Source organism: Gossypium arboreum, chromosome 8 (genome assembly GCF_025698485.1).
Source record: "Gossypium arboreum isolate Shixiya-1 chromosome 8, ASM2569848v2, whole genome shotgun sequence".
Lineage (NCBI taxonomy): Eukaryota > Viridiplantae > Streptophyta > Magnoliopsida > Malvales > Malvaceae > Gossypium > Gossypium arboreum.
Window position 1 is genome coordinate 12,564,610 of NC_069077.1, and position 11,010 is coordinate 12,575,619.

Genomic DNA, 11,010 nt, shown 5'->3' on the forward strand with positions numbered 1-11,010 from the left:
GACTAGTCTCAATGTAATGCTTGTTGGGTATGAAATTGAATTGAAATGTTTCAGGCAAACATGTTATTCTGTGCATCTGAATCGTGGTATTTTATAAAGATATGATCTAGCTTTAAATATGAATGCTTGATGATTAAGCTGAAGATATTTGGTAAGATGATAATCTTGGTATAAATGTATAAGTGGTACTATAATAAACAAGGTAAAATGAGTATGAGAGACACATGTATGATGACATACAAATGCTATGTTTGTGGTTTAATTGAGGATGTTTAATCATTAAATGAATACCATGTTATATGCTTTTGATTTTGTATAAGTGTGTAAGAGATCAAGGTTGACCAAAGCTTGGAAAATAGCTTAGGTATATTCCACACAGGCAGAGACGCGACCATGTGTCTCAGCCGTGTATGGAACACGACTTTGGGACACGGGCGTGTGGAGCCTTAAAGCATGAAATTTCCAAGATTTTTGTAAGTTCTCGGTTTAGTCCCAAACCCTTTCTAAAGTATGTTTTAGGCTCCGTAGACTCAAATAAGGGACTATGTGTAAGAGAATGAACGCTTTGAAATATGAATAAAATTTTATGGCTCGTATTTTAGTTTAATGTTTGTATGTTTGTCTAGTAACGCCTCGTACCTTAGCCCGGCCTCGGATACGGGTAAGGGGTGTTACATTTAGTGATTAAAACAAATATAGTAAATTAACGATACACAACTGATAAACCGTAATTTATACATATTTTTACCCCATGTTAAATGCATTTTATGGATGAATTCCCATTAAAATTGGTGAATTCGATGCTCTTAATGCTTTAATTTCTTGTTTTATACTTAGGAGAGCATAGGAGAGTGAAAGAGCCGAAAACGGAGAAAGTGGGCCAAAGTATGAAATTAACACGGCCTGAACTTCCTTACACGGGCAAACAACACAGCCGTGTCAATTTGGCAGAATTGAAGCACAACTCACACGGGTAGAACACACACCCATGCCATTCTAACAGGCTCGAACACGGCATGAAATAATCGCACACGGGCTTGTCCCTATCGAGCCCAAGTTGAGTCCAATTTGAAAAAGGCCACTTTTGAGGGATCTTAAGCATCCTAAAGCCTATAAATACACCCTAGAGGAGGAAAGAAAGGGAGGCACAGAATAGGGAGTAAGGAATTACTCCAAGAAAGCTAATTGATCCATCTCAGAAGCCAAATTCACCATCAAGACTAAAGATCTCTCCTCAATTTCCCCTTCAGGAGTTTTGGGTTTTCTTTATGTTTTGTATTCTTTATTATTCTGAGATATTTTCTTATTTAGTTATGAACTAAAACCCCTAAATACCTAATGGGAATGAAACCTAAGACGAATCTTGTTAATAATTTCTGAATTGTATGATAAATATTTAACTTGTTCTTAATTATATGTTCTTAATTCTTGTTTTGATATCCCAGGATATTGATTCAAGATAAGCTCTTATTCAGAGGAGGAATAGACCCTGTCTAAGAGTACATTTGTCATAATTAAGTGGAGTTAGTTGCGCGCTTAGACATAGGGTGACAAGATTTTACCGGATTAGGGTGACCTAATAAGGGGATCCATAGATTGAGTTAATGCAACCCTAGGGTGTTAATTAGAGAAAGGTCTCAATTATTCAATCCAGGGATTAGACATTATTAGTCTTGAATAGGGATAATAGCATAACTTAGGGATCTCTATGGAACAAGTTAAATGAATAAATCGTCCGATTCGGAGGCAGAATAACAAGTACAGTCTAGGTGGATTTTTCCTTAGGTATTGTCTTAATTCAATCAATTTTCCCAAAAGCAATTCCCCAATTCCATTCTCTGTGAATTCTTAGTTTAGATAATTAGTTAGTTAAAACAAAAACCTCTTTATTCTTAGGCTAGATAATAAAAAGACAGTCATTACTAGTACTTTTAGTTCCCTTAGGTTCGACAATCCGGTCTTGCTAAAACTATATTACTGTTCGATAGGTACACCTGCCTACATTGCGATAATAGTTAGTTTCAAGAACGATTAATTATAAATATTTAAAACCTATCATGAAATCACGCGATCAAGTTTTTGGCACCATTGCCGGGGATCGAAGATATTAGGAACACTAAATTTTTATTACTTTAGCCATTTATTTTTCTTGCAATCTAATTTTATTCTAATTTACTAATTTTCTTTTTCTTTCTTCTGGCAGGTTTTTATAGTTATGACTTGAAGAAACCCGTCAGGACCACTACTTTTTGACGAGGAAATCGATCGCACAGTTCGCAGAAACCAAAGAGAAATAAGGCGAAGTCTAAGATACACAGAGAATGAGCAAGAAGACGATACCCAACCCCCAACCGAAGAGATGGCTGAAAACCAAGACAATCAGCTACCTCATACAATTGCGGCTAATCAAAATCCTGCTCCACGCACTATGTATGATTATGCTAAACCTTCTTTAATAGGAACTGAATCGAGCATAGTTAGACCTGCTGTAGCTGCAAATTCTTTTGAACTAAAACCTAACACTATTCAAATGATACAGCAATTTGTTCAGTTTGATGGTTTGCAAGATGAGGATCCTAACGCTCATTTAGTCAACTTCTTAGAATTATACGATACATTTAAAATTAATGGTGTTTCTGACAATCCCATTCATCTTTGGTTATTCCCTTTTTCATTGAGGAACAAAGCTAAACAGTGGTTGAACTCATTACCACGAGGGTAAATCACTACTTGAGAACAAATGACCGAAAAATTTCTATTAAAATATTTCCCATTGGCTAAAACGGCCAAATTACATAATGATATCTCTTCGTTTGTGCAGATGGACTTAGAAACTCTTTACGATGCATGAAAGAGATACAAGGACTTACTGAGAAGGTGCCCTCACCATGGGTTACCGCTTTGGCTTCAGGTTCAAATGTTCCATAATGGCCTGAATCCTTCGACTCGGGAAATGCTTGACGCAGCTGCTGCCAGAAACATCAATAATAAAACACATGAAGATGCTTATGAGTTTATAGAGGAGATGTCACTGAATAACTATCAGTGGCAAGTCATGAAGACAAAACCAACTAAAACAGCAAGCGTTTATAATGTCGATTTGATTACTATACTATCAAACCAGGTAGAACTTCTAAATAAAAAGATTGATGGTTTTCTTAGTTCTTCACAGGTTCACCCAGTAATGCAGTGCGAAGCAAGTGGAGATGGAACAAGCCATTCGGAATGCCAACCTTATGGCAACACCATCGATAACGAGCAATTAAATTACATGGGTAATAATCCTCGACCACAAAACAATCCATATAGTAACACTTACAATGCAGGTTGGAGGAACCACCCCAATTTCTCATAGGGAGGCCAAGGAAATCAACGACCACCTCCAGGCTACCAACAGCCACTCTATCAACAGGAAAAGAAATCGAACCTTGAAGAGTAGCTCACAAAGTTTATCTCGGTATCAGAAACCCATTTTCAGAACACCGAGACAGCACTTAAAAATCAACAAGCGTCGATCCAAGGGCACGAAACTCAGATAGGCCAGCTATCCAAATTGATTTCAGAAAGACCACTAGGAAGTTTACCTAGTAACACCAAATCAAAAGAGCATGTGAAAGCAGTTACACTAAGGAGTGAGAAAGTGTTAGTGGAATCTAAAAAGAAGCTAACACAAGAAGCCGTGGTAAGTGGAAGAGGGGAAGAAAAACTCGAAAATAGTGACAAACTAGTGCCAAAGGAATATAAACCTCCAGTTCCATACCCAGCCAAATTGAAAAAAGACCGCATTGATGCACAATTCGGTAAGTTTCTTAAACTTTTTAAGCAATTACATATCAACTTACCTTTTGTTGAATCCATCTCGCAGATGCCTATATACACAAAATTTTTGAAAGAGCTTCTAACAAATAAAAGGAAATTTGAGGACTTATCTATAGTAGAACTCAACGAGGAGTGCTCAGCCATACTCCAAAACAAGCTGCCAACCAAACTGAAAGATCCAGGAAGTTTTACTATCCCTTGCTTAATTGGTAGTCTGAATGTTAAGAAAGCACTAGCTGATTTAGGCGCAAGCTTTAATTTGATGCCATATAAAATGTTCAAACAACTTGGCCTTGGGGAACCTAAACCTACTAGGATAAGTATTCAATTAGGCGATAGATCTGTTAAATATCCTAGGGACATTATAGAAGACGTACTTGTGAAAGTAGATAAATTCATATTTCTTGTTGACTTTCTTGTGCTTGATATGGATGAAGATGTGGAAGTGCCCTTAATTTTAGGGCGCCCATTTTTAGCCACTTCTAGGGCTATAATCGATGTGGGTGACGGTAAATTGGTACTTAGAGTAGGTGACGAGGAGATTATCTTTAAAATTTATGATGCTATGAAGTTTTCTAGGGAATAGGATGACTCTTGTTATTTATTGACTCTATTTATCATTCTACTCAAGACTCTTTTCAGGAAATTGTACAAAAGGACATGACGGAATTGTATCTAGCTCAAGAAGATGTGACAGATGATGAACCTAATAAGCATTCTTCAAGACTAGTAGAATACGAGGGCATTAAGATAAATGATGAACTTAAGCAAAAACCCTCTATTGAAGAGCCTCCTAAACTGGAACTTAAACAATTACCAAACCACTTGGAATACGCATTCCTTGGAAATAATTCTACATTGCCAGTTATCATTGCTTCTAACTTGCAACCCAAGGAGAAAGAGGAATTAATCCAAGTATTAAAAGAACATAAAAATGCCTTAGCTTGGAAAATTTCTGACATTAAAGGAATCAACCCTTCTTTTTGCACCCACAAAATCTAGATGGAAGATGAATACAAAAGGTGTGTGCAAGCGCAAAGACGACTGAACCCTAACATGAAGGAAGTTGTAAAAGTCAAGGTAATTAAACTTCTAGATGCTGGAATTATTTATCCTATTTCTAACAGTTCTTGGGTAAGTCCAATACAGGTTGTCCCTAAAAAAGGAGGCATAACGGTTGTGACCAACGAGAAGAATGCATTAATCCCAACAAGGACAGTTATGGGATGGAGAGTTTGCATTGACTACAGGAAACTGAATGATGCTACAAGAAAAGATCACTTCTCCTTGCCATTCATTGACCAAATGTTGGAAAGATTATCCTGGCATATGTACTACTGCTTTCTAGACGGACTCCCTGGTTACTTGCAAATCCCAATAGCTCTTGAAGATCAAGAAAAGACGACATTCACATGCCCATATGGTACGTTCACTTATCGTAGAATGCCTTTTGGATTATGTAATGCTCCTGCCACTTTTCAGCATTGTATGATGGCCATCTTTGACGAACTCGTGGAAGATATCATGGAAGTATTTATGGATGATTTCTCAGTATTCGGTAACTCTTTCCATCTCTGCCTTAAAAATTTAAAGTGAGTTTTAATAATATGTGAGGAAACGAATCTTGTGCTTAACTGGGAGAAATGTTACTTCATGTCTCAAGAAGGTATTGTATTAGGGCATAAAATTTCTAGTAAAGGGATTGAGTTGGACAAATCTAAAATAGAAACAATCAAAAATTACCCAATCCTAGCTCGGTTAAGGCTATTAGAAGTTTTTTAGGACATGCTAGTTTTTATAGAAGATTTATTAAGGATTTTTCTAAAATAGCTAAGCCTTTGACTAAATTGCTAGAAAAAGATATACCTTTTAATTTCAATCAGGAGTGCTTAGAAGCATTTAATACTTTAAAGGATAAATTAATTACTGCTCCAATTATAATTGCACCTGATTGGAATTTACCATTTGAATTAATGTGTGATGCGAGTGACATTGCAGTAGGTGCAGTACTGGGTCAGCGGAGAGACAGGCATTTTCAACCTATCTATTATGCTAGCAAAACTCTGACAGCCGCACAAGAGAATTATACTACTACGAAAAAAGAGTTGCTACCTGTGGTTTTTGCATTTGATAAATTTCGATCATATCTCATAGTGTCTAAAGTTGTTGTGTTCACTGACCATTCCGCCCTTCGCTATCTTTTAACTAAAACTGATGCAAAACCTCGACTCATTCGATGGATTCTCCTATTGCAAGAATTCGACTTGGAAATTTATGATAAGAAAGGAGCTAAAAATCTCGCTTGGTAAATAGCCATTTCCTTGGCCACACGGGTAGAGACACGGCCGTGTGAAGGACACGGCACCAAGACACGGGCGTGTGACTTGGCCGTGTGACCCCAAATTGTGCATGACATCATAAACAGAGAGTTACACGAGCCGAGGACACAAGCGTGTCCCAAGGCACACGGGCTTGTGTATGACCACACAGCCTACCCACACGGGCGTGTGACTCTCCAAAGTATGAAAAATTTCTAAGTGTAGTAAAAGTTCCAAAAGTTTTTGGTTTAGTCCCAAACCACTCCTAACATATGTTTTAGGCCTCGTGGGCCCGTATAAGGGACGATATGCATGTGATTGGATGAATTTTATTTGCAAATTTTATGGCCCAATTTGTATGAATGTTTATGTTTACGTCCAGTAACACCTCGAATCCTGTCCCGGCGTCAGATACGGGTAAGGGGTGTTACATAAAGTAAGTAAATGGAAGGTTTCAAAGTCTTATGAAAAAGGTTAATGACTATGTAATATGTCTTATAAAATCCTATTATACTAGGAATGTTAAATATATATGGTGATTATGGACATACTTATTTGTGAGTTGATGATTATGGTTTGATAAATCTTGTGGTATTAGTATAGGTTTATATTTACCTTATAAAGTTTATTATTGAAACGGAATGCTATGTATGAAATTTATACGAGCTTACTAAGCATTCATCGCTTAAATAGTTGTCTTTCCCTTATTTTACAGATTATCGAAAGCTCGATCGATTTGGAAGCTCGTTAGAGATCTATCACACTATCCAGCGGTTTATCAGTAGTTTTGATGTTTTGGCTAAGGTTATAATGGCATGTATAGGTGAATTTGTGTTTGAATGTTTGTTGATAGTTTAGCTTGTATATGTTATTAAGGTTGATATACTTATGGTACTTTTAATGCCTTGATGGTAGGTATCAATATGGCTAAGTTTTGATATATGATTTAATTGGCCAATTTGGTATGTGTTGGTAAGATTATAATGTGGCCAAGTTGATTTATGCTTTGAGGTATATATAAGCTATTTGTAATGGTATAAATGTGGTCAAATATGGTATGTTTGGTATGGAAATAGGTTAAGTGTAAATGGTTAAATATACACATGTTTAGATATGTTTGATGAATTGTGATTGAGATGCCTTTTGGCATATTGGTTGTGTAGAAATTTGGTATAGATATTTGGGCATTTTATGCATGTTTTGGTATGTTTTAATGCATTGATCAATGGTACAAATGGCTTGTAGGTACATGTTTTGTAACAGCCCAGTTTAGACCCTAATCGAAATAGTGGTTTTGGGACCACAAATCCGAGTCAAAAAATATTTTAATATTATTTGTGGTGTCTACAGCATGTTAATTTATATGTGTGAAAATTTTGTGTGAAAATTTTATCGTTTGTGTACTCGATTTAATTAAAAAGACTTAATCGCGTAAAATGTAAAAGTGGCTCGATAATTGTTAAAGTGCTACATTGCTATTGTTTTTATAATGTGGAGTCCTTAAGATGTTATTTGACCTTTGGAAACATGCATGGAAAAAAATGGACAACCATTATATAGTTTATAATTAAATATTTAAGGTTAAAATAGTAAAAAGTAAAATAATTAGTAATATAATAAAATAAACATGAAATGGCCATGCATTTTAGTTCATATTTTGCCGAAACTTCAAAAGAAAAAGAAACAAAAAGACCAAGCTAGGTTTGGCGTTGTCCAAGCTTAATTCAAGGTTAGTTTTTGTTCGGTTTTTGATAATTTTTACTTTTTTGAGGACGTTGCTACGAGTAATAGCTAGCCCATGCTTGAATTTTTGAATTTGATGATATATTCATGAATTGCCATTGTTGATAGCTTGATGATTTTTGTGTTTGATGATGAAAAATAAATATATGTTGTTAGATTGTCAAGTTTAATTAAGTGATTTTTTGATAAAAATGTCTATTTAGGACTAAATTGTAAATTTTGAAAATTGAGGGGTCAAAATGTGAAATAAATGAAACATATGGGCTTGTATGGACTAGGGGTAAATTCGGCCTAACATGAGTGTAGTTAAATTTTGAATATTTTGTGTTTTGTGAAATAGGGACTAAATTGTAAAAAATGTGAAATGTCAGGGGCAAAAGTGTAATTTTCCCATTTATGTGTTGTTGGATGAATTTGATTAAATATTTGATTAAATAAGTTTAATTTATATTAATTTAGATAAAAAAAAGAGAAAATCGGATTTGGATCGAGGAAATCTAAAGTTGTTGAATAGTCGACCCGGTCTGTTCGTCTTCGTACAAGGTAAGTTCAAAAGTGAATAAATGATGTTAAATTGAATGTATTTATTATGTACATAACCGAATTGAAGTGTATGCATGTATGTATAACTACATTACCGAATTGAATTTAGCATAGAATGATTAATTACGAGCATGAATCAATCGAATTATAACGTTCGAAAGCCCCGTACAAACCTTAGGAATAGTTAGGATACATATGTCATGACATAGGATTCAGATATGTAATTTCATGTAAGACCACGTCTAGGACACTGGCATCGATTTGTGATTTACGTGTAAGATCATGTCTGGGACATCGGCATCATATATAAGTTCGTGTAAGACCCTATTTGGGACAGTGGCATCGATATGTGATTACATGTAAGACCACGTCTGGGACGTTGGTTTTGTATGAGCTTTTTGACTATCCGAGTATCCTTATTAATTCTAAATGGTTCAACGGGCAATATCGAGTATTGGTCGAATGTGAAATTGAGCTAAAAGGTCCAGGTATGTGCTAAATTATAAGATTATAAAAGTAAAGTAAGTATATACTTGTGATGAATACATGAATCATGTGTGATAAGAGAGATATTTATATATGCTTATGAATATGTTTATATTTTGTCAAGTTTAGTATAATATATTAATGTTTATATGATGATATATGAAATTGCAAGTATAATATATATGTAGGTGACTAACGATTGTTTAATTCAGCTTAATGTAATTGAATTATGTATATGACTAACTAAGCTATTCAAGCTTACTGTGTGTGTGTATGTTCTTTGTTTTATAGATTTTGGAAGGTAGTTACGAGCTCTGGGATCATCAAGGAAATCTGTCACACTATCGATCGATATTTCAGTATTTTAAAAGTTTGAAATTATGAACATATGGCATGTATAGTTTAATATTAGTTTTGGTTGGTTTTGAGATTGTAAATATATGAGCCATGCGAATATGGCTTGAAATGATGCTTATGTTTATGCATTTTCAGTTGTGATGTGTTATGAGTTCATGTTGAGTATTATGTTTCATAGTATATGTGTGTGATATGCTTGGTATATATATATATGTTTTGGAACGAAGTAATTATATATGACTTATGATTAGTTCATTTGGAAAGCTTGATACATGTGGTTGTTAAATGTGTTTGGGTTATGGATTGTTAATGACTTATCATTGAAATACATAACATGAAATATAGGTGATGGTTATAAGCTATTTGTGATTCAGCAAGTGACTTTAAATCATGTCATTAAGTGTTTACTTATATGATAATGTTATAATTGTGATATTGAATATTTGTGGACTAAGTTAGGCTATAAAAATTTGATTAATGAATGTGGTTTTTGTGTCAGTTTCAAATGCAAGTTTACTTGGATATTTTGGTTTAGAAATGATAAATAATGTGTATATGTATAATTGGCTAAGGTTTTGGATTCATATTGATGTGTATGTGATTTGGTATATAGTAAGATTTTATAATTATATTATGTCTTGAATATTGTCATGAATGACCGAATATGTATTCAATTAATTGGGTCGTGGTTGACTAATTAGGTACGAATGGTTAAGACAAATAATGAGTATACTACTTGAATGTTTTGGTCAATTTATTTGGGTAGCTTAATAGATTAAGTTGATGATATATTCGGAATATGCTATGTAGAATACTATATACATATCCATGTTATGCATTTGTTGTAGTTAGGTAAACAAATGTTATAATGATAGGTTAATTAGCTAGTCGAATAAGTAGTGAGATGAAAAGTTATATATATATATATATATATATATATATATGTGTGTGTGTGTGTGTGTGTGTAATTTGATTTGGTAATTGAATACATTAAGGTTGCGTATGAGTTTAAATATTAGTTGGTGTGAAATGATTTATTTATTTTAATAAACTTATGTGCTGAGTAAATAAATGTTACGTTAATATTTGATGATGAAATAGACATAATGGTACATGTTAGTTATATAAAATGAAATGATATATGTTTTCATGTTTAAAGTATGTGCATATAATTTGTAAAACAATAAGTTATTTTATACTTAGATTATTCGAATGCAATAAATGATAAATATACATATATGATTCGAATAGTGGAGTTTTAAAGCATGTGAATTATGACTGTTCTGAAATGTGCTTTAGTCAGTAATGTCTCGTAACCCTATTCCAGCAATGGATACGGGTTAGAGATGTTACATGTTTGAAACGGGTGAAGGAAATGGCTTGATTTTGGCCAATTTCTTGACCACACGCGACACGTCCATGTGTCCCCTGTAGGCTCTAAAGGTTTCTTTTTGAAAGTTACACGGCCTAGCACATGGGTGTGTGAGGTTATTTCAAAGCTTACACGACCAGGCACACGGGCTTGTGGCTTGACCATGTAACCCAAGTCAGAGAGTTACACAGGCTAGGACACGCAATGTGTCTCTATTTTGATTGTTACACGGCTTGAGACATAGGCGTGTGTCTCAATTGTACGACTCACATAGCCTTGTTGTAATGCCCCAATTTTCGGGTTTTCTGTGTTTCTATGATTTTTAAAATTTGTGTGTGTTCTGGTTGGTTAAAATATATATTTTAGTAGGTT

General features: G+C 34.5%; 1 non-coding gene across 1 annotated transcript; it reads right to left on the reverse strand.

The window, feature by feature from the left end:
- Nucleotides 1–2,789: 2,789 nt before the first annotated feature.
- LOC128279649 (small nucleolar RNA R71) lies at nt 2,790–2,895 on the reverse strand. The gene has a single exon (XR_008269848.1). It is a non-coding gene; the product is annotated as a small nucleolar RNA R71 (small nucleolar RNA).
- Nucleotides 2,896–11,010: the final 8,115 nt, after the last annotated feature.